Consider the following 21,117-nt stretch of genomic DNA (forward strand, 5'->3'; position numbering starts at 1 on the left):
TCCCTTCGCCTCTAGTCTCAGAACGGCGAGAACAGGCCCGGAAACTGCAAAGACCAGTTCTTCCTTTCTGTTCTGCCCGGTGCGGCTCCCGAGATGGCGGGGTCCAGCCGCAGCAGGTCCAGGGGTTGCCAAAGGTGTGGATGCAGTTGCCAAAGAAGAAACGACACGCAGACAGCGTACCGTGGATCAGCAGCCTAGCCAGGTTCTAGCCAGGCGCTTTGGGGGCTTCTCTGTCCCAGGACCACCGGGTCTTGGCAAGATCTCTCCCCTGAAAGCTCTCTTGGAGATCGAGGACGATGACCACGACCACAAGCCTAGGGCTGAGAAGCTCTGCCAAGAGGACCCTGCTTTCTTTTATAGCCCGGGAGCGTGGTGGGAGGAGCCAAATCAGCTGGCTGCAGGCTGCACCAATCAGCCGCCCGCAGGACTGGAAGCGTCACCGCTCCAGCACCAGCAGAGGGCGCCACTAGCCCGCCAAAGCGATTCCTGGGGCTTGTGGAGGACATTGCCGTTTTCTTGATTGAAGAGGGGACAATACAAATTTAGACAGGCTCCGGGGGGGTGAGGGGGTGGGGGTGGGGCGAGGACAAGCCCCCTGCCTTCTCACAGACAGTCCCCTGCTTGCCCTTCCCAGAACTGGGGAAGTCCAATCACCTGGCTCTGCCTTCCCCCAGAGGGAGGGTTGCATTGGCGCTTCTCGACCAGCCGAGGGCGGGACGGGCTCTTCAGCCCCGGAACCAGTCAACCCAATCTCTGTTATCCACAGCCAAAGACTATATCGGGGCGGGCCATCTGGTCGACCGCCCCGCCCCCCTCCCCCCGCTCCCGCCTCTCTCCCTCTCTGGATTGATGGCCAGGCCCATGCTGAGATACCAAGTCCGGGCCTGGCCATCTGGGCTTGCCAAAGCGTCAGCGCATTGAAAAGCTGGATCAGGGTGTTTTCTAAGGGGTTCTTTCTTTTGTTGTTGTTGTGGGTATTTTTTTAAGTTTTTTAATTTTTTTTTAAGGAGGGCTTTGGGGTTTTTTTTTGTTTTTTTTTGTTGTTGTTGTTGTTTAGTTTTGATTTTTTGTTCTGTTTGTGTGTGTGTGTGTGTGTGTGTGTGTGTGTGTGTGTTTGTGTGTGTTTGGATGTTTTTTGTGGGAGGGCCTGGGAGGCATCTCATCACAGGACTTGTAGGTTCTCTTGATTTTCCATAAGGTTCTGACAACTCTGTGTCCAGAAGGTGTTCGCTTCCTTCCGCCTTCGATGTTCCTTATGTTTGCTTCCTTTACCGTCTCCTGCAGCACTGTCGCTCTCCTTCTCTTGACTTTGTGCTATGCTTCCGATTGTGGCTGTCTCTCGTTGCAAGCCTTTCTGGAGAGTTGCTACCACGTGTGTTTCGACGTCTACGACTTTGTCCACCAGAGTCAACTTCTCTGTGGCCCCTTGTCAAGGGAGAATTCCTGATATGAAGTGGTGAGAAGCTCTCTGGAGGCCAGTTCTCTCCATTTGCTGACGCTCGAGGCTGTGCTCCAGCAGCATAACCTCTGTCGTATTTTTCATACCACTCTCTGTATTTTCTCTCCCACTCTCGGTAATGCTCGTTTTCAAATGGGTCTCTAAAGTCAACACTCCTCCCGTAATAAGCTTTTCTGTCATATGGTGGTGGAACTTTACTGTATCTATTAAAATGTGCACGTCCTGTTTCCCCTTGTGGTACAGTCCGTTTATTTGGAGACTGTCCCCTAAATGCTTGAGGGGACCTTGTTCGCGAAGGACATCGCGTACATAGTGGTGACCTTGACCTAGACCGACGATATCCATGAGGTCTAGACCTTGGGCGGTCATTTCGACTCTTGCCTCTGCCCCTTCTGGGGTATGGGTGTGATCGCGAATAGGAACGAGAGTGTGAGCGGCTAGGTGATCGAGAATAAGAAGGTGAGCGCGTTGAACCAGATCTTGATTTAGAGTAAGTAGAAGGACTTCTGGAGTATGAGGAACCACCATAGGGATATGTAGACTCTCCTTTTAGCCGTCGCTGCTCTGGGTAGAATTCTTCCCCGGGTCCAAGTGGCGCTTGTGTTGTTGGGATGGTATTTGAATGAGCAGTCTGCACTCCTGATGATACCCAAGGCGTCGACAAATTGGCTGGCGCTGGAGGGAACCCGGGGGGAGGGACGCTATACCCAGCAGGTGGTGCCTGTCCGAGCAAAGATGGGGTTCCAAGCACAGGCACCGGGTAACCTTTCTCCTCCACAAGGGCAGTCATTGCTATGGAAGAGGTTCCCTGTGAATGTTCTGAGGCAAGGGCTGTGGCTCGCACTGTTTTATGTTCGGAATCCCGGAGAGGCCCATCTGACTTTTCCCAGTGGACTGATGTGGAGACCGTTGCAGTTATATCAGGTCCAGGCACTGGGGTGGATGAATTTCCGGGCACAGCAGGGGCTAAGGAAGACTGATTAGAAGTGAAGGAAGATATAGAGGGAGCCGGGTGGCCTGAGGAAGTCGTCACTGGAATCCTGGGAGGATCTTGTGGTCTTGATATTGGAGATCTCAGCAGAGGCTGTAGATTCCGCTGAATGAGAGGTCTCGGAGGCGGTATCCGGGGTGGCGGTGGGGGTAACTGGTTCCGCAGTCTTTTTGCATAACCACCAGTTCCATTGGTGAAGTTAATAACAGCCTGTCGCAAGAATTTATTGGCAATTAAAGCATCGGGAGAGACATCATGTTGATGACACGTGGGGCACGTATGGTCCTCTGATTCCAAGAGCGCTGTTCTGATACACTCATCACAGTAGCTGTTTGCACAGCAGGGAATGACAGCGGCATCAGTCACGATGTCTTTGCAGATGGGACACAGCAACTCGTCTGGGATAGGGTCGTCCTTTTCAGAAGACGAAGAGGGCTCCTCTGGGAAGAAAGGTGGCCTTTCTTTCTTCCCAATTGCGTATGCTTCTGCCTCTATAGTCGGGATCGCATATGTTCCAGTGTTGGTGAGCTTTGCACCTTTCACGTTAGGATCTTTCACTTCCACCATGAAACTTCTGGGGATTCCAGTGCTCCTTTTAATCCTAGGACGACGTTCGAAGCGTTCACGCCCCTTTGTGGGGCAGTTCTGAATATAATGGCCGGGTCTACCACAGCGGGAACAGGTATAAGATGGAGGTGGTGGACCTAGAGGCTTCTTCATGTAATTGACGGGGCCGTATGCCTGGGCAGATTGCCACATCATGGCTTTAATTTTATCTTCTTCAGAAGCATTGGCTTCAGCCAGATTGGCAGTCTTTGTAAGCTGGGCCAGAGACATCGATGCAGAAGAGTCATCAGCGACCGTTGAAGTGCCCATCACTGGTTCAGTTGGCCGTCTAGCGTCCGCCTTGCTTGTAGATATCACAGCTCCAATAGGAATTCTTCTAACAATTACAGACACGTTCTTAGGAATCAGAGCATTGTCATCGGTGTATTCTTCCTCGGTCTGCGCGTTGGTGATCTGCAGGTCGCACTTGGCAGCTTTCAGCTTCTCTCTCCCCATAATCAGCTTCTTGAGGTCGCGGAGGGAGATGTGCCGCCCATCAAAGGTGGCGATGGCATAGTTGAGTTGGGAAGCGAATTTATAATGCACACAGGCCATGGTGCCAAAGGACTCCTAGCGAAGGTCGGGCGCGGAGACGTGGACACGCTCAAGATATGTCTAGTTGTCAACTTAAGAGCAGAATATGTCGGTACAAAGAACACCCGAAAGACACCGAAGGACCGCAGGCCGCGGGTTCAACACGCCCTCCCCACAGCAAGGGCGTGAGAACCGCAATCCACACCCTGAGCGCAGAATCACTTCAGGGGCTGGAGGGCGAACCAGGGCGGGAGGGCCAGGGGCTCCGCCCAGGGGCACTGCGTCACCACCAAGCCTGCAGCGGGCCTCACCACCCAGGCGCCGCGCGGGGGGTGGGGCGGGGGGGGGGGCGGTTGGGCGGCCAGGGGCCTTGGTGGCCTGTCACGGCCGCCGAGGCTCAGGGACGCTGCCCCACCCGAGTGCTCCGCGCTTCTCTCACCTTCCGCTCCCTTCGCCTCTAGTCTCAGAACGGCGAGAACAGGCCCGGAAACTGCAAAGACCAGTTCTTCCTTTCTGTTCTGCCCGGTGCGGCTCCCGAGATGGCGGGGTCCAGCCGCAGCAGGTCCAGGGGTTGCCAAAGGTGTGGATGCAGTTGCCAAAGAAGAAACGACACGCAGACAGCGTACCGTGGATCAGCAGCCTAGCCAGGTTCTAGCCAGGCGCTTTGGGGGCTTCTCTGTCCCAGGACCACCGGGTCTTGGCAAGATCTCTCCCCTGAAAGCTCTCTTGGAGATCGAGGACGATGACCACGACCACAAGCCTAGGGCTGAGAAGCTCTGCCAAGAGGACCCTGCTTTCTTTTATAGCCCGGGAGCGTGGTGGGAGGAGCCAAATCAGCTGGCTGCAGGCTGCACCAATCAGCCGCCCGCAGGACTGGAAGCGTCACCGCTCCAGCACCAGCAGAGGGCGCCACTAGCCCGCCAAAGCGATTCCTGGGGCTTGTGGAGGACATTGCCGTTTTCTTGATTGAAGAGGGGACAATACAAATTTAGACAGGCTCCGGGGGGGTGAGGGGGTGGGGGTGGGGCGAGGACAAGCCCCCTGCCTTCTCACAGACAGTCCCCTGCTTGCCCTTCCCAGAACTGGGGAAGTCCAATCACCTGGCTCTGCCTTCCCCCAGAGGGAGGGTTGCATTGGCGCTTCTCGACCAGCCGAGGGCGGGACGGGCTCTTCAGCCCCGGAACCAGTCAACCCAATCTCTGTTATCCACAGCCAAAGACTATATCGGGGCCGGGCCATCTGGTCGACCGCCCCGCCCCCCTCCCCCGCTCCCGCCGCTCTCCCTCTCTGGATTGATGGCCAGGCCCATGCTGAGATACCAAGTCCGGGCCTGGCCATCTGGGCTTGCCAAAGCGTCAGCGCATTGAAAAGCTGGATCAGGGTGTTTTCTAAGGGGTTCTTTCTTTTGTTGTTGTTGTGGGTATTTTTTTAAGTTTTTTTATTTTTTTTTAAGGAGGGCTTTGGGGTTTTTTTTTGTTTTTTTTTTGTTGTTGTTGTTTATTTTCGTTTTTTTGTTCTGTGTGTGTGTGTGTGTGTGTGTGTGTGTGTGTGTGTTTGTGTGTGTTTGGATGTTTTCTGTGGGAGGGCCTGGGAGGCATCTCATCCCTGGACTTGTAGGTTCTCTTGATTTTCCATAAGGTTCTGACAACTCTGTGTCGAGAAGGTGTTCGCTTCCTTCCGCCTTCGATGTTCCTTATGTTTGCTTCCTTTACCGTCTCCTGCAGCACTGTCGCTCTCCTTCTCTTGACTTTGTGCTATGCTTCCGATTGTGGCTGTCTCTCGTTGCAAGCTTTTCTGGAGAGTTGCTACCACGTGTGTTTCGACGTCTACGACTTTGTCCACCAGAGTCAACTTCTCTGTGGCCCCTTGTCAAGGGAGAATTCCTGATATGAAGTGGTGAGAAGCTCTCTGGAGGCCAGTTCTCTCCATTTGCTGACGCTCGAGGCTGTGCTCCAGCAGCATAACCTCTGTCGTATTTTTCATACCACTCTCTGTATTTTCTCTCCCACTCTCGGTAATGCTCGTTTTCAAATGGGTCTCTAAAGTCAACACTCCTCCCGTAATAAGCTTTTCTGTCATATGGTGGTGGAACTTTACTGTATCTATTAAAATGTGCACGTCCTGTTTCCCCTTGTGGTACAGTCCGTTTATTTGGAGACTGTCCCCTAAATGCTTGAGGGGACCTTGTTCGCGAAGGACATCGCGTACATAGTGGTGACCTTGACCTAGACCGACGATATCCATGAGGTCTAGACCTTGGGCGGTCATTTCGACTCTTGCCTCTGCCCCTTCTGGGGTATGGGTGTGATCGCGAATAGGAACGAGAGTGTGAGCGGCTAGGTGATCGAGAATAAGAAGGTGAGCGCGTTGAACCAGATCTTGATTTAGAGTAAGTAGAAGGACTTCTGGAGTATGAGGAACCACCATAGGGATATGTAGACTCTCCTTTTAGCCGTCGCTGCTCTGGGTAGAATTCTTCCCCGGGTCCAAGTGGCGCTTGTGTTGTTGGGATGGTATTTGAGTGAGCAGTCTGCACTCCTGATGATACCCAAGGCGTCGACAAATTGGCTGGCGCTGGAGGGAACCCGGGGGGAGGGACGCTATACCCAGCAGGTGGTGCCTGTCCGAGCAAAGATGGGGTTCCAAGCACAGGCACCGGGTAACCTTTCTCCTCCACAAGGGCAGTCATTGCTATGGAAGAGGTTCCCTGTGAATGTTCTGAGGCAAGGGCTGTGGCTCGCACTGTTTTATGTTCGGAATCCCGGAGAGGCCCATCTGACTTTTCCCAGTGGACTGATGTGGAGACCGTTGCAGTTATATCAGGTCCAGGCACTGGGGTGGATGAATTTCCGGGCACAGCAGGGGCTAAGGAAGACTGATTAGAAGTGAAGGAAGATATAGAGGGAGCCGGGTGGCCTGAGGAAGTCGTCACTGGAATCCTGGGAGGATCTTGTGGTCTTGATATTGGAGATCTCAGCAGAGGCTGTAGATTCCGCTGAATGAGAGGTCTCGGAGGCGGTATCCGGGGTGGCGGTGGGGGTAACTGGTTCCGCAGTCTTTTTGCATAACCACCAGTTCCATTGGTGAAGTTAATAACAGCCTGTCGCAAGAATTTATTGGCAATTAAAGCATCGGGAGAGACATCATGTTGATGACACGTGGGGCACGTATGGTCCTCTGATTCCAAGAGCGCTGTTCTGATACACTCATCACAGTAGCTGTTTGCACAGCAGGGAATGACAGCGGCATCAGTCACGATGTCTTTGCAGATGGGACACAGCAACTCGTCTGGGATAGGGTCGTCCTTTTCAGAAGACGAAGAGGGCTCCTCTGGGAAGAAAGGTGGCCTTTCTTTCTTCCCAATTGCGTATGCTTCTGCCTCTATAGTCGGGATCGCATATGTTCCAGTGTTGGTGAGCTTTGCACCTTTCACGTTAGGATCTTTCACTTCCACCATGAAACTTCTGGGGATTCCAGTGCTCCTTTTAATCCTAGGACGACGTTCGAAGCGTTCACGCCCCTTTGTGGGGCAGTTCTGAATATAATGGCCGGGTCTACCACAGCGGGAACAGGTATAAGATGGAGGTGGTGGACCTAGAGGCTTCTTCATGTAATTGACGGGGCCGTATGCCTGGGCAGATTGCCACATCATGGCTTTAATTTTATCTTCTTCAGAAGCATTGGCTTCAGCCAGATTGGCAGTCTTTGTAAGCTGGGCCAGAGACATCGATGCAGAAGAGTCATCAGCGACCGTTGAAGTGCCCATCACTGGTTCAGTTGGCCGTCTAGCGTCCGCCTTGCTTGTAGATATCACAGCTCCAATAGGAATTCTTCTAACAATTACAGACACGTTCTTAGGAATCAGAGCATTGTCATCGGTGTATTCTTCCTCGGTCTGCGCGTTGGTGATCTGCAGGTCGCACTTGGCAGCTTTCAGCTTCTCTCTCCCCATAATCAGCTTCTTGAGGTCGCGGAGGGAGATGTGCCGCCCATCAAAGGTGGCGATGGCATAGTTGAGTTGGGAAGCGAATTTATAATGCACACAGGCCATGGTGCCAAAGGACTCCTAGCGAAGGTCGGGCGCGGAGACGTGGACACGCTCAAGATATGTCTAGTTGTCAACTTAAGAGCAGAATATGTCGGTACAAAGAACACCCGAAAGACACCGAAGGACCGCAGGCCGCGGGTTCAACACGCCCTCCCCACAGCAAGGGCGTGAGAACCGCAATCCACACCCTGAGCGCAGAATCACTTCAGGGGCTGGAGGGCGAACCAGGGCGGGAGGGCCAGGGGCTCCGCCCAGGGGCACTGCGTCACCACCAAGCCTGCAGCGGGCCTCACCACCCAGGCGCCGCGCGGGGGGTGGGGCGGGGGGGGGGGCGGTTGGGCGGCCAGGGGCCTTGGTGGCCTGTCACGGCCGCCGAGGCTCAGGGACGCTGCCCCACCCGAGTGCTCCGCGCTTCTCTCACCTTCCGCTCCCTTCGCCTCTAGTCTCAGAACGGCGAGAACAGGCCCGGAAACTGCAAAGACCAGTTCTTCCTTTCTGTTCTGCCCGGTGCGGCTCCCGAGATGGCGGGGTCCAGCCGCAGCAGGTCCAGGGGTTGCCAAAGGTGTGGATGCAGTTGCCAAAGAAGAAACGACACGCAGACAGCGTACCGTGGATCAGCAGCCTAGCCAGGTTCTAGCCAGGCGCTTTGGGGGCTTCTCTGTCCCAGGACCACCGGGTCTTGGCAAGATCTCTCCCCTGAAAGCTCTCTTGGAGATCGAGGACGATGACCACGACCACAAGCCTAGGGCTGAGAAGCTCTGCCAAGAGGACCCTGCTTTCTTTTATAGCCCGGGAGCGTGGTGGGAGGAGCCAAATCAGCTGGCTGCAGGCTGCACCAATCAGCCGCCCGCAGGACTGGAAGCGTCACCGCTCCAGCACCAGCAGAGGGCGCCACTAGCCCGCCAAAGCGATTCCTGGGGCTTGTGGAGGACATTGCCGTTTTCTTGATTGAAGAGGGGACAATACAAATTTAGACAGGCTCCGGGGGGGTGAGGGGGTGGGGGTGGGGCGAGGACAAGCCCCCTGCCTTCTCACAGACAGTCCCCTGCTTGCCCTTCCCAGAACTGGGGAAGTCCAATCACCTGGCTCTGCCTTCCCCCAGAGGGAGGGTTGCATTGGCGCTTCTCGACCAGCCGAGGGCGGGACGGGCTCTTCAGCCCCGGAACCAGTCAACCCAATCTCTGTTATCCACAGCCAAAGACTATATCGGGGCCGGGCCATCTGGTCGACCGCCCCGCCCCCCTCCCCCGCTCCCGCCGCTCTCCCTCTCTGGATTGATGGCCAGGCCCATGCTGAGATACCAAGTCCGGGCCTGGCCATCTGGGCTTGCCAAAGCGTCAGCGCATTGAAAAGCTGGATCAGGGTGTTTTCTAAGGGGTTCTTTCTTTTGTTGTTGTTGTGGGTATTTTTTTAAGTTTTTTTATTTTTTTTTAAGGAGGGCTTTGTGGTTTTTTTTTGTTTTTTTTTTGTTGTTGTTGTTTATTTTCGTTTTTTTGTTCTGTGTGTGTGTGTGTGTGTGTGTGTGTGTGTGTGTGTTTGTGTGTGTTTGGATGTTTTCTGTGGGAGGGCCTGGGAGGCATCTCATCCCTGGACTTGTAGGTTCTCTTGATTTTCCATAAGGTTCTCACAACTCTGTGTCGAGAAGGTGTTCGCTTCCTTCCGCCTTCGATGTTCCTTATGTTTGCTTCCTTTACCGTCTCCTGCAGCACTGTCGCTCTCCTTCTCTTGACTTTGTGCTATGCTTCCGATTGTGGCTGTCTCTCGTTGCAAGCTTTTCTGGAGAGTTGCTACCACGTGTGTTTCGACGTCTACGACTTTGTCCACCAGAGTCAACTTCTCTGTGGCCCCTTGTCAAGGGAGAATTCCTGATATGAAGTGGTGAGAAGCTCTCTGGAGGCCAGTTCTCTCCATTTGCTGACGCTCGAGGCTGTGCTCCAGCAGCATAACCTCTGTCGTATTTTTCATACCACTCTCTGTATTTTCTCTCCCACTCTCGGTAATGCTCGTTTTCAAATGGGTCTCTAAAGTCAACACTCCTCCCGTAATAAGCTTTTCTGTCATATGGTGGTGGAACTTTACTGTATCTATTAAAATGTGCACGTCCTGTTTCCCCTTGTGGTACAGTCCGTTTATTTGGAGACTGTCCCCTAAATGCTTGAGGGGACCTTGTTCGCGAAGGACATCGCGTACATAGTGGTGACCTTGACCTAGACCGACGATATCCATGAGGTCTAGACCTTGGGCGGTCATTTCGACTCTTGCCTCTGCCCCTTCTGGGGTATGGGTGTGATCGCGAATAGGAACGAGAGTGTGAGCGGCTAGGTGATCGAGAATAAGAAGGTGAGCGCGTTGAACCAGATCTTGATTTAGAGTAAGTAGAAGGACTTCTGGAGTATGAGGAACCACCATAGGGATATGTAGACTCTCCTTTTAGCCGTCGCTGCTCTGGGTAGAATTCTTCCCCGGGTCCAAGTGGCGCTTGTGTTGTTGGGATGGTATTTGAGTGAGCAGTCTGCACTCCTGATGATACCCAAGGCGTCGACAAATTGGCTGGCGCTGGAGGGAACCCGGGGGGAGGGACGCTATACCCAGCAGGTGGTGCCTGTCCGAGCAAAGATGGGGTTCCAAGCACAGGCACCGGGTAACCTTTCTCCTCCACAAGGGCAGTCATTGCTATGGAAGAGGTTCCCTGTGAATGTTCTGAGGCAAGGGCTGTGGCTCGCACTGTTTTATGTTCGGAATCCCGGAGAGGCCCATCTGACTTTTCCCAGTGGACTGATGTGGAGACCGTTGCAGTTATATCAGGTCCAGGCACTGGGGTGGATGAATTTCCGGGCACAGCAGGGGCTAAGGAAGACTGATTAGAAGTGAAGGAAGATATAGAGGGAGCCGGGTGGCCTGAGGAAGTCGTCACTGGAATCCTGGGAGGATCTTGTGGTCTTGATATTGGAGATCTCAGCAGAGGCTGTAGATTCCGCTGAATGAGAGGTCTCGGAGGCGGTATCCGGGGTGGCGGTGGGGGTAACTGGTTCCGCAGTCTTTTTGCATAACCACCAGTTCCATTGGTGAAGTTAATAACAGCCTGTCGCAAGAATTTATTGGCAATTAAAGCATCGGGAGAGACATCATGTTGATGACACGTGGGGCACGTATGGTCCTCTGATTCCAAGAGCGCTGTTCTGATACAGTCATCACAGTAGCTGTTTGCACAGCAGGGAATGACAGCGGCATCAGTCACGATGTCTTTGCAGATGGGACACAGCAACTCGTCTGGGATAGGGTCGTCCTTTTCAGAAGACGAAGAGGGCTCCTCTGGGAAGAAAGGTGGCCTTTCTTTCTTCCCAATTGCGTATGCTTCTGCCTCTATAGTCGGGATCGCATATGTTCCAGTGTTGGTGAGCTTTGCACCTTTCACGTTAGGATCTTTCACTTCCACCATGAAACTTCTGGGGATTCCAGTGCTCCTTTTAATCCTAGGACGACGTTCGAAGCGTTCACGCCCCTTTGTGGGGCAGTTCTGAATATAATGGCCGGGTCTACCACAGCGGGAACAGGTATAAGATGGAGGTGGTGGACCTAGAGGCTTCTTCATGTAATTGACGGGGCCGTATGCCTGGGCAGATTGCCACATCATGGCTTTAATTTTATCTTCTTCAGAAGCATTGGCTTCAGCCAGATTGGCAGTCTTTGTAAGCTGGGCCAGAGACATCGATGCAGAAGAGTCATCAGCGACCGTTGAAGTGCCCATCACTGGTTCAGTTGGCCGTCTAGCGTCCGCCTTGCTTGTAGATATCACAGCTCCAATAGGAATTCTTCTAACAATTACAGACACGTTCTTAGGAATCAGAGCATTGTCATCGGTGTATTCTTCCTCGGTCTGCGCGTTGGTGATCTGCAGGTCGCACTTGGCAGCTTTCAGCTTCTCTCTCCCCATAATCAGCTTCTTGAGGTCGCGGAGGGAGATGTGCCGCCCATCAAAGGTGGCGATGGCATAGTTGAGTTGGGAAGCGAATTTATAATGCACACAGGCCATGGTGCCAAAGGACTCCTAGCGAAGGTCGGGCGCGGAGACGTGGACACGCTCAAGATATGTCTAGTTGTCAACTTAAGAGCAGAATATGTCGGTACAAAGAACACCCGAAAGACACCGAAGGACCGCAGGCCGCGGGTTCAACACGCCCTCCCCACAGCAAGGGCGTGAGAACCGCAATCCACACCCTGAGCGCAGAATCACTTCAGGGGCTGGAGGGCGAACCAGGGCGGGAGGGCCAGGGGCTCCGCCCAGGGGCACTGCGTCACCACCAAGCCTGCAGCGGGCCTCACCACCCAGGCGCCGCGCGGGGGGTGGGGCGGGGGGGGGGGCGGTTGGGCGGCCAGGGGCCTTGGTGGCCTGTCACGGCCGCCGAGGCTCAGGGACGCTGCCCCACCCGAGTGCTCCGCGCTTCTCTCACCTTCCGCTCCCTTCGCCTCTAGTCTCAGAACGGCGAGAACAGGCCCGGAAACTGCAAAGACCAGTTCTTCCTTTCTGTTCTGCCCGGTGCGGCTCCCGAGATGGCGGGGTCCAGCCGCAGCAGGTCCAGGGGTTGCCAAAGGTGTGGATGCAGTTGCCAAAGAAGAAACGACACGCAGACAGCGTACCGTGGATCAGCAGCCTAGCCAGGTTCTAGCCAGGCGCTTTGGGGGCTTCTCTGTCCCAGGACCACCGGGTCTTGGCAAGATCTCTCCCCTGAAAGCTCTCTTGGAGATCGAGGACGATGACCACGACCACAAGCCTAGGGCTGAGAAGCTCTGCCAAGAGGACCCTGCTTTCTTTTATAGCCCGGGAGCGTGGTGGGAGGAGCCAAATCAGCTGGCTGCAGGCTGCACCAATCAGCCGCCCGCAGGACTGGAAGCGTCACCGCTCCAGCACCAGCAGAGGGCGCCACTAGCCCGCCAAAGCGATTCCTGGGGCTTGTGGAGGACATTGCCGTTTTCTTGATTGAAGAGGGGACAATACAAATTTAGACAGGCTCCGGGGGGGTGAGGGGGTGGGGGTGGGGCGAGGACAAGCCCCCTGCCTTCTCACAGACAGTCCCCTGCTTGCCCTTCCCAGAACTGGGGAAGTCCAATCACCTGGCTCTGCCTTCCCCCAGAGGGAGGGTTGCATTGGCGCTTCTCGACCAGCCGAGGGCGGGACGGGCTCTTCAGCCCCGGAACCAGTCAACCCAATCTCTGTTATCCACAGCCAAAGACTATATCGGGGCCGGGCCATCTGGTCGACCGCCCCGCCCCCCTCCCCCGCTCCCGCCGCTCTCCCTCTCTGGATTGATGGCCAGGCCCATGCTGAGATACCAAGTCCGGGCCTGGCCATCTGGGCTTGCCAAAGCGTCAGCGCATTGAAAAGCTGGATCAGGGTGTTTTCTAAGGGGTTCTTTCTTTTGTTGTTGTTGTGGGTATTTTTTTAAGTTTTTTTATTTTTTTTTAAGGAGGGCTTTGGGGTTTTTTTTTGTTTTTTTTTTGTTGTTGTTGTTTATTTTCGTTTTTTTGTTCTGTGTGTGTGTGTGTGTGTGTGTGTGTGTGTGTGTGTTTGTGTGTGTTTGGATGTTTTCTGTGGGAGGGCCTGGGAGGCATCTCATCCCTGGACTTGTAGGTTCTCTTGATTTTCCATAAGGTTCTGACAACTCTGTGTCGAGAAGGTGTTCGCTTCCTTCCGCCTTCGATGTTCCTTATGTTTGCTTCCTTTACCGTCTCCTGCAGCACTGTCGCTCTCCTTCTCTTGACTTTGTGCTATGCTTCCGATTGTGGCTGTCTCTCGTTGCAAGCTTTTCTGGAGAGTTGCTACCACGTGTGTTTCGACGTCTACGACTTTGTCCACCAGAGTCAACTTCTCTGTGGCCCCTTGTCAAGGGAGAATTCCTGATATGAAGTGGTGAGAAGCTCTCTGGAGGCCAGTTCTCTCCATTTGCTGACGCTCGAGGCTGTGCTCCAGCAGCATAACCTCTGTCGTATTTTTCATACCACTCTCTGTATTTTCTCTCCCACTCTCGGTAATGCTCGTTTTCAAATGGGTCTCTAAAGTCAACACTCCTCCCGTAATAAGCTTTTCTGTCATATGGTGGTGGAACTTTACTGTATCTATTAAAATGTGCACGTCCTGTTTCCCCTTGTGGTACAGTCCGTTTATTTGGAGACTGTCCCCTAAATGCTTGAGGGGACCTTGTTCGCGAAGGACATCGCGTACATAGTGGTGACCTTGACCTAGACCGACGATATCCATGAGGTCTAGACCTTGGGCGGTCATTTCGACTCTTGCCTCTGCCCCTTCTGGGGTATGGGTGTGATCGCGAATAGGAACGAGAGTGTGAGCGGCTAGGTGATCGAGAATAAGAAGGTGAGCGCGTTGAACCAGATCTTGATTTAGAGTAAGTAGAAGGACTTCTGGAGTATGAGGAACCACCATAGGGATATGTAGACTCTCCTTTTAGCCGTCGCTGCTCTGGGTAGAATTCTTCCCCGGGTCCAAGTGGCGCTTGTGTTGTTGGGATGGTATTTGAGTGAGCAGTCTGCACTCCTGATGATACCCAAGGCGTCGACAAATTGGCTGGCGCTGGAGGGAACCCGGGGGGAGGGACGCTATACCCAGCAGGTGGTGCCTGTCCGAGCAAAGATGGGGTTCCAAGCACAGGCACCGGGTAACCTTTCTCCTCCACAAGGGCAGTCATTGCTATGGAAGAGGTTCCCTGTGAATGTTCTGAGGCAAGGGCTGTGGCTCGCACTGTTTTATGTTCGGAATCCCGGAGAGGCCCATCTGACTTTTCCCAGTGGACTGATGTGGAGACCGTTGCAGTTATATCAGGTCCAGGCACTGGGGTGGATGAATTTCCGGGCACAGCAGGGGCTAAGGAAGACTGATTAGAAGTGAAGGAAGATATAGAGGGAGCCGGGTGGCCTGAGGAAGTCGTCACTGGAATCCTGGGAGGATCTTGTGGTCTTGATATTGGAGATCTCAGCAGAGGCTGTAGATTCCGCTGAATGAGAGGTCTCGGAGGCGGTATCCGGGGTGGCGGTGGGGGTAACTGGTTCCGCAGTCTTTTTGCATAACCACCAGTTCCATTGGTGAAGTTAATAACAGCCTGTCGCAAGAATTTATTGGCAATTAAAGCATCGGGAGAGACATCATGTTGATGACACGTGGGGCACGTATGGTCCTCTGATTCCAAGAGCGCTGTTCTGATACACTCATCACAGTAGCTGTTTGCACAGCAGGGAATGACAGCGGCATCAGTCACGATGTCTTTGCAGATGGGACACAGCAACTCGTCTGGGATAGGGTCGTCCTTTTCAGAAGACGAAGAGGGCTCCTCTGGGAAGAAAGGTGGCCTTTCTTTCTTCCCAATTGCGTATGCTTCTGCCTCTATAGTCGGGATCGCATATGTTCCAGTGTTGGTGAGCTTTGCACCTTTCACGTTAGGATCTTTCACTTCCACCATGAAACTTCTGGGGATTCCAGTGCTCCTTTTAATCCTAGGACGACGTTCGAAGCGTTCACGCCCCTTTGTGGGGCAGTTCTGAATATAATGGCCGGGTCTACCACAGCGGGAACAGGTATAAGATGGAGGTGGTGGACCTAGAGGCTTCTTCATGTAATTGACGGGGCCGTATGCCTGGGCAGATTGCCACATCATGGCTTTAATTTTATCTTCTTCAGAAGCATTGGCTTCAGCCAGATTGGCAGTCTTTGTAAGCTGGGCCAGAGACATCGATGCAGAAGAGTCATCAGCGACCGTTGAAGTGCCCATCACTGGTTCAGTTGGCCGTCTAGCGTCCGCCTTGCTTGTAGATATCACAGCTCCAATAGGAATTCTTCTAACAATTACAGACACGTTCTTAGGAATCAGAGCATTGTCATCGGTGTATTCTTCCTCGGTCTGCGCGTTGGTGATCTGCAGGTCGCACTTGGCAGCTTTCAGCTTCTCTCTCCCCATAATCAGCTTCTTGAGGTCGCGGAGGGAGATGTGCCGCCCATCAAAGGTGGCGATGGCATAGTTGAGTTGGGAAGCGAATTTATAATGCACACAGGCCATGGTGCCAAAGGACTCCTAGCGAAGGTCGGGCGCGGAGACGTGGACACGCTCAAGATATGTCTAGTTGTCAACTTAAGAGCAGAATATGTCGGTACAAAGAACACCCGAAAGACACCGAAGGACCGCAGGCCGCGGGTTCAACACGCCCTCCCCACAGCAAGGGCGTGAGAACCGCAATCCACACCCTGAGCGCAGAATCACTTCAGGGGCTGGAGGGCGAACCAGGGCGGGAGGGCCAGGGGCTCCGCCCAGGGGCACTGCGTCACCACCAAGCCTGCAGCGGGCCTCACCACCCAGGCGCCGCGCGGGGGGTGGGGCGGGGGGGGGGGCGGTTGGGCGGCCAGGGGCCTTGGTGGCCTGTCACGGCCGCCGAGGCTCAGGGACGCTGCCCCACCCGAGTGCTCCGCGCTTCTCTCACCTTCCGCTCCCTTCGCCTCTAGTCTCAGAACGGCGAGAACAGGCCCGGAAACTGCAAAGACCAGTTCTTCCTTTCTGTTCTGCCCGGTGCGGCTCCCGAGATGGCGGGGTCCAGCCGCAGCAGGTCCAGGGGTTGCCAAAGGTGTGGATGCAGTTGCCAAAGAAGAAACGACACGCAGACAGCGTACCGTGGATCAGCAGCCTAGCCAGGTTCTAGCCAGGCGCTTCGGGGGCTTCTCTGTCCCAGGACCACCGGGTCTTGGCAAGATCTCTCCCCTGAAAGCTCTCTTGGAGATCGAGGACGATGACCACGACCACAAGCCTAGGGCTGAGAAGCTCTGCCAAGCGGACCCTGCTTTCTTTTATAGCCCGGGAGCGTGGTGGGAGGAGCCAAATCAGCTGGCTGCAGGCTGCACCAATCAGCCGCCCTCAGGACTGGAAGCGTCACCGCTCCAGCACCAGCAGAGGGCGCCACTGGCCCGCCAAAGCGATTCCTGGGGCTTGTGGAGGACATTGCCGTTTTCTTGATTGAAGAGGGGACAATACAAATTTAGACAGGCTCCGGGAGGTGAGGGGGGGTGGGGGGGTGGGGCGAGGACAAGCCCCCTGACTTCTCACAGACAGTCCCCTGCTTGCCCTTCCCAGAACTGGGGAAGTCCAATCACCTGGCTGCCCTCCCCCAGAGGGAGGGTTGCATTGGTGCTTCTCGACCAGCGGAGGGCAGGTCGGGCACTTCAGCCCCAGAACCAGTCAACCCAATCTCTGTTATCCACAGCCAAAGACTACGTTGGGGCCGGGCCAACTGGTCGACTGTCCCGCCCCCCCTCCCCCTTAGCCGCTGCTCTCCCTCTCTGGATTGATGGCCAGGCCCATGCTGAGATACCAAGTCCGGGCCTGGCCATCTGGGCTTGCCAAAGCGTCAGCGCATTGAAAAGCTGGATCAGGGTGTTTTCTAAGGGGTTCTTTCTTTTGTTGTTGTTGTGGGTATTTTTTTAAGTTTTTTTATTTTTTTTTAAGGAGGGCTTTGGGGTTTTTTTTTGTTGTTTTTTTTTTGTTGTTGTTGTTTATTTTCGTTTTTTTGTTCTGTGTGTGTGTGTGTGTGTGTGTGTGTGTGTGTGTGTTTGTGTGTGTTTGGATGTTTTCTGTGGGAGGGCCTGGGAGGCATCTCATCCCTGGACTTGTAGGTTCTCTTGATTTTCCATAAGGTTCTCACAACTCTGTGTCGAGAAGGTGTTCGCTTCCTTCCGCCTTCGATGTTCCTTATGTTTGCTTCCTTTACCGTCTCCTGCAGCACTGTCGCTCTCCTTCTCTTGACTTTGTGCTATGCTTCCGATTGTGGCTGTCTCTCGTTGCAAGCTTTTCTGGAGAGTTGCTACCACGTGTGTTTCGACGTCTACGACTTTGTCCACCAGAGTCAACTTCTCTGTGGCCCCTTGTCAAGGGAGAATTCCTGATATGAAGTGGTGAGAAGCTCTCTGGAGGCCAGTTCTCTCCATTTGCTGACGCTCGAGGCTGTGCTCCAGCAGCATAACCTCTGTCGTATTTTTCATACCACTCTCTGTATTTTCTCTCCCACTCTCGGTAATGCTCGTTTTCAAATGGGTCTCTAAAGTCAACACTCCTCCCGTAATAAGCTTTTCTGTCATATGGTGGTGGAACTTTACTGTATCTATTAAAATGTGCACGTCCTGTTTCCCCTTGTGGTACAGTCCGTTTATTTGGAGACTGTCCCCTAAATGCTTGAGGGGACCTTGTTCGCGAAGGACATCGCGTACATAGTGGTGACCTTGACCTAGACCGACGATATCCATGAGGTCTAGACCTTGGGCGGTCATTTCGACTCTTGCCTCTGCCCCTTCTGGGGTATGGGTGTGATCGCGAATAGGAACGAGAGTGTGAGCGGCTAGGTGATCGAGAATAAGAAGGTGAGCGCGTTGAACCAGATCTTGATTTAGAGTAAGTAGAAGGACTTCTGGAGTATGAGGAACCACCATAGGGATATGTAGACTCTCCTTTTAGCCGTCGCTGCTCTGGGTAGAATTCTTCCCCGGGTCCAAGTGGCGCTTGTGTTGTTGGGATGGTATTTGAGTGAGCAGTCTGCACTCCTGATGATACCCAAGGCGTCGACAAATTGGCTGGCGCTGGAGGGAACCCGGGGGGAGGGACGCTATACCCAGCAGGTGGTGCCTGTCCGAGCAAAGATGGGGTTCCAAGCACAGGCACCGGGTAACCTTTCTCCTCCACAAGGGCAGTCATTGCTATGGAAGAGGTTCCCTGTGAATGTTCTGAGGCAAGGGCTGTGGCTCGCACTGTTTTATGTTCGGAATCCCGGAGAGGCCCATCTGACTTTTCCCAGTGGACTGATGTGGAGACCGTTGCAGTTATATCAGGTCCAGGCACTGGGGTGGATGAATTTCCGGGCACAGCAGGGGCTAAGGAAGACTGATTAGAAGTGAAGGAAGATATAGAGGGAGCCGGGTGGCCTGAGGAAGTCGTCACTGGAATCCTGGGAGGATCTTGTGGTCTTGATATTGGAGATCTCAGCAGAGGCTGTAGATTCCGCTGAATGAGAGGTCTCGGAGGCGGTATCCGGGGTGGCGGTGGGGGTAACTGGTTCCGCAGTCTTTTTGCATAACCACCAGTTCCATTGGTGAAGTTAATAACAGCCTGTCGCAAGAATTTATTGGCAATTAAAGCATCGGGAGAGACATCATGTTGATGACACGTGGGGCACGTATGGTCCTCTGATTCCAAGAGCGCTGTTCTGATACACTCATCACAGTAGCTGTTTGCACAGCAGGGAATGACAGCGGCATCAGTCACGATGTCTTTGCAGATGGGACACAGCAACTCGTCTGGGATAGGGTCGTCCTTTTCAGAAGACGAAGAGGGCTCCTCTGGGAAGAAAGGTGGCCTTTCTTTCTTCCCAATTGCGTATGCTTCTGCCTCTATAGTCGGGATCGCATATGTTCCAGTGTTGGTGAGCTTTGCACCTTTCACGTTAGGATCTTTCACTTCCACCATGAAACTTCTGGGGATTCCAGTGCTCCTTTTAATCCTAGGACGACGTTCGAAGCGTTCACGCCCCTTTGTGGGGCAGTTCTGAATATAATGGCCGGGTCTACCACAGCGGGAACAGGTATAAGATGGAGGTGGTGGACCTAGAGGCTTCTTCATGTAATTGACGGGGCCGTATGCCTGGGCAGATTGCCACATCATGGCTTTAATTTTATCTTCTTCAGAAGCATTGGCTTCAGCCAGATTGGCAGTCTTTGTAAGCTGGGCCAGAGACATCGATGCAGAAGAGTCATCAGCGACCGTTGAAGTGCCCATCACTGGTTCAGTTGGCCGTCTAGCGTCCGCCTTGCTTGTAGATATCACAGCTCCAATAGGAATTCTTCTAACAATTACAGACACGTTCTTAGGAATCAGAGCATTGTCATCGGTGTATTCTTCCTCGGTCTGCGCGTTGGTGATCTGCAGGTCGCACTTGGCAGCTTTCAGCTTCTCTCTCCCCATAATCAGCTTCTTGAGGTCGCGGAGGGAGATGTGCCGCCCATCAAAGGTGGCGATGGCATAGTTGAGTTGGGAAGCGAATTTATAATGCACACAGGCCATGGTGCCAAAGGACTCCTAGCGAAGGTCGGGCGCGGAGACGTGGACACGCTCAAGATATGTCTAGTTGTCAACTTAAGAGCAGAATATGTCGGTACAAAGAACACCCGAAAGACACCGAAGGACCGCAGGCCGCGGGTTCAACACGCCCTCCCCACAGCAAGGGCGTGAGAACCGCAATCCACACCCTGAGCGCAGAATCACTTCAGGGGCTGGAGGGCGAACCAGGGCGGGAGGGCCAGGGGCTCCGCCCAGGGGCACTGCGTCACCACCAAGCCTGCAGCGGGCCTCACCACCCAGGCGCCGCGCGGGGGGTGGGGCGGGGGGGGGGGGCGGTTGGGCGGCCAGGGGCCTTGGTGGCCTGTCACGGCCGCCGAGGCTCAGGGACGCTGCCCCACCCGAGTGCTCCGCGCTTCTCTCACCTTCCGCTCCCTTCGCCTCTAGTCTCAGAACGGCGAGAACAGGCCCGGAAACTGCAAAGACCAGTTCTTCCTTTCTGTTCTGCCCGGTGCGGCTCCCGAGATGGCGGGGTCCAGCCGCAGCAGGTCCAGGGGTTGCCAAAGGTGTGGATGCAGTTGCCAAAGAAGAAACGACACGCAGACAGCGTACCGTGGATCAGCAGCCTAGCCAGGTTCTAGCCAGGCGCTTTGGGGGCTTCTCTGTCCCAGGACCACCGGGTCTTGGCAAGATCTCTCCCCTGAAAGCTCTCTTGGAGATCGAGGACGATGACCACGACCACAAGCCTAGGGCTGAGAAGCTCTGCCAAGAGGACCCTGCTTTCTTTTATAGCCCGGGAGCGTGGTGGGAGGAGCCAAATCAGCTGGCTGCAGGCTGCACCAATCAGCCGCCCGCAGGACTGGAAGCGTCACCGCTCCAGCACCAGCAGAGGGCGCCACTAGCCCGCCAAAGCGATTCCTGGGGCTTGTGGAGGACATTGCCGTTTTCTTGATTGAAGAGGGGACAATACAAATTTAGACAGGCTCCGGGAGGTGAGGGGGGGTGGGGGGGTGGGGCGAGGACAAGCCCCCTGACTTCTCACAGACAGTCCCCTGCTTGCCCTTCCCAGAACTGGGGAAGTCCAATCACCTGGCTGCCCTCCCCCAGAGGGAGGGTTGCATTGGTGCTTCTCGACCAGCGGAGGGCAGGTCGGGCACTTCAGCCCCAGAACCAGTCAACCCAATCTCTGTTATCCACAGCCAAAGACTACGTTGGGGCCGGGCCAACTGGTCGACTGTCCCGCCCCCCCTCCCCCTTAGCCGCTGCTCTCCCTCTCTGGATTGATGGCCAGGCCCATGCTGAGATACCAAGTCCGGGCCTGGCCATCTGGGCTTGCCAAAGCGTCAGCGCATTGAAAAGCTGGATCAGGGTGTTTTCTAAGGGGTTC

The 21,117-nt window shown here is 54.4% G+C and overlaps 5 pseudogenes; all 5 read right to left on the bottom strand.

The window, feature by feature from the left end:
* Positions 1 to 1,725: 1,725 nt before the first annotated feature.
* LOC138998634 (E3 ubiquitin-protein ligase RBBP6 pseudogene) lies at positions 1,726 to 3,611 on the bottom strand (annotated as a pseudogene).
* Positions 3,612 to 5,755: 2,144 nt separating this feature from the next.
* On the bottom strand, positions 5,756 to 7,641 carry LOC138998635 (E3 ubiquitin-protein ligase RBBP6 pseudogene; annotated as a pseudogene).
* Positions 7,642 to 9,785: 2,144 nt separating this feature from the next.
* Positions 9,786 to 11,671, bottom strand: LOC138998636 (E3 ubiquitin-protein ligase RBBP6 pseudogene; annotated as a pseudogene).
* A 2,144-nt stretch (positions 11,672 to 13,815) lies between these two features.
* Positions 13,816 to 15,701, bottom strand: LOC138998637 (E3 ubiquitin-protein ligase RBBP6 pseudogene; annotated as a pseudogene).
* Positions 15,702 to 17,850: 2,149 nt separating this feature from the next.
* On the bottom strand, positions 17,851 to 19,736 carry LOC138998638 (E3 ubiquitin-protein ligase RBBP6 pseudogene; annotated as a pseudogene).
* Positions 19,737 to 21,117: the final 1,381 nt, after the last annotated feature.

Source organism: Myotis yumanensis, unplaced genomic scaffold (genome assembly GCF_028538775.1).
Source record: "Myotis yumanensis isolate MYYU_CA2020_CCGP unplaced genomic scaffold, mMyoYum1.0.hap1 SCAF_20, whole genome shotgun sequence".
NCBI lineage: Eukaryota > Metazoa > Chordata > Mammalia > Chiroptera > Vespertilionidae > Myotis > Myotis yumanensis.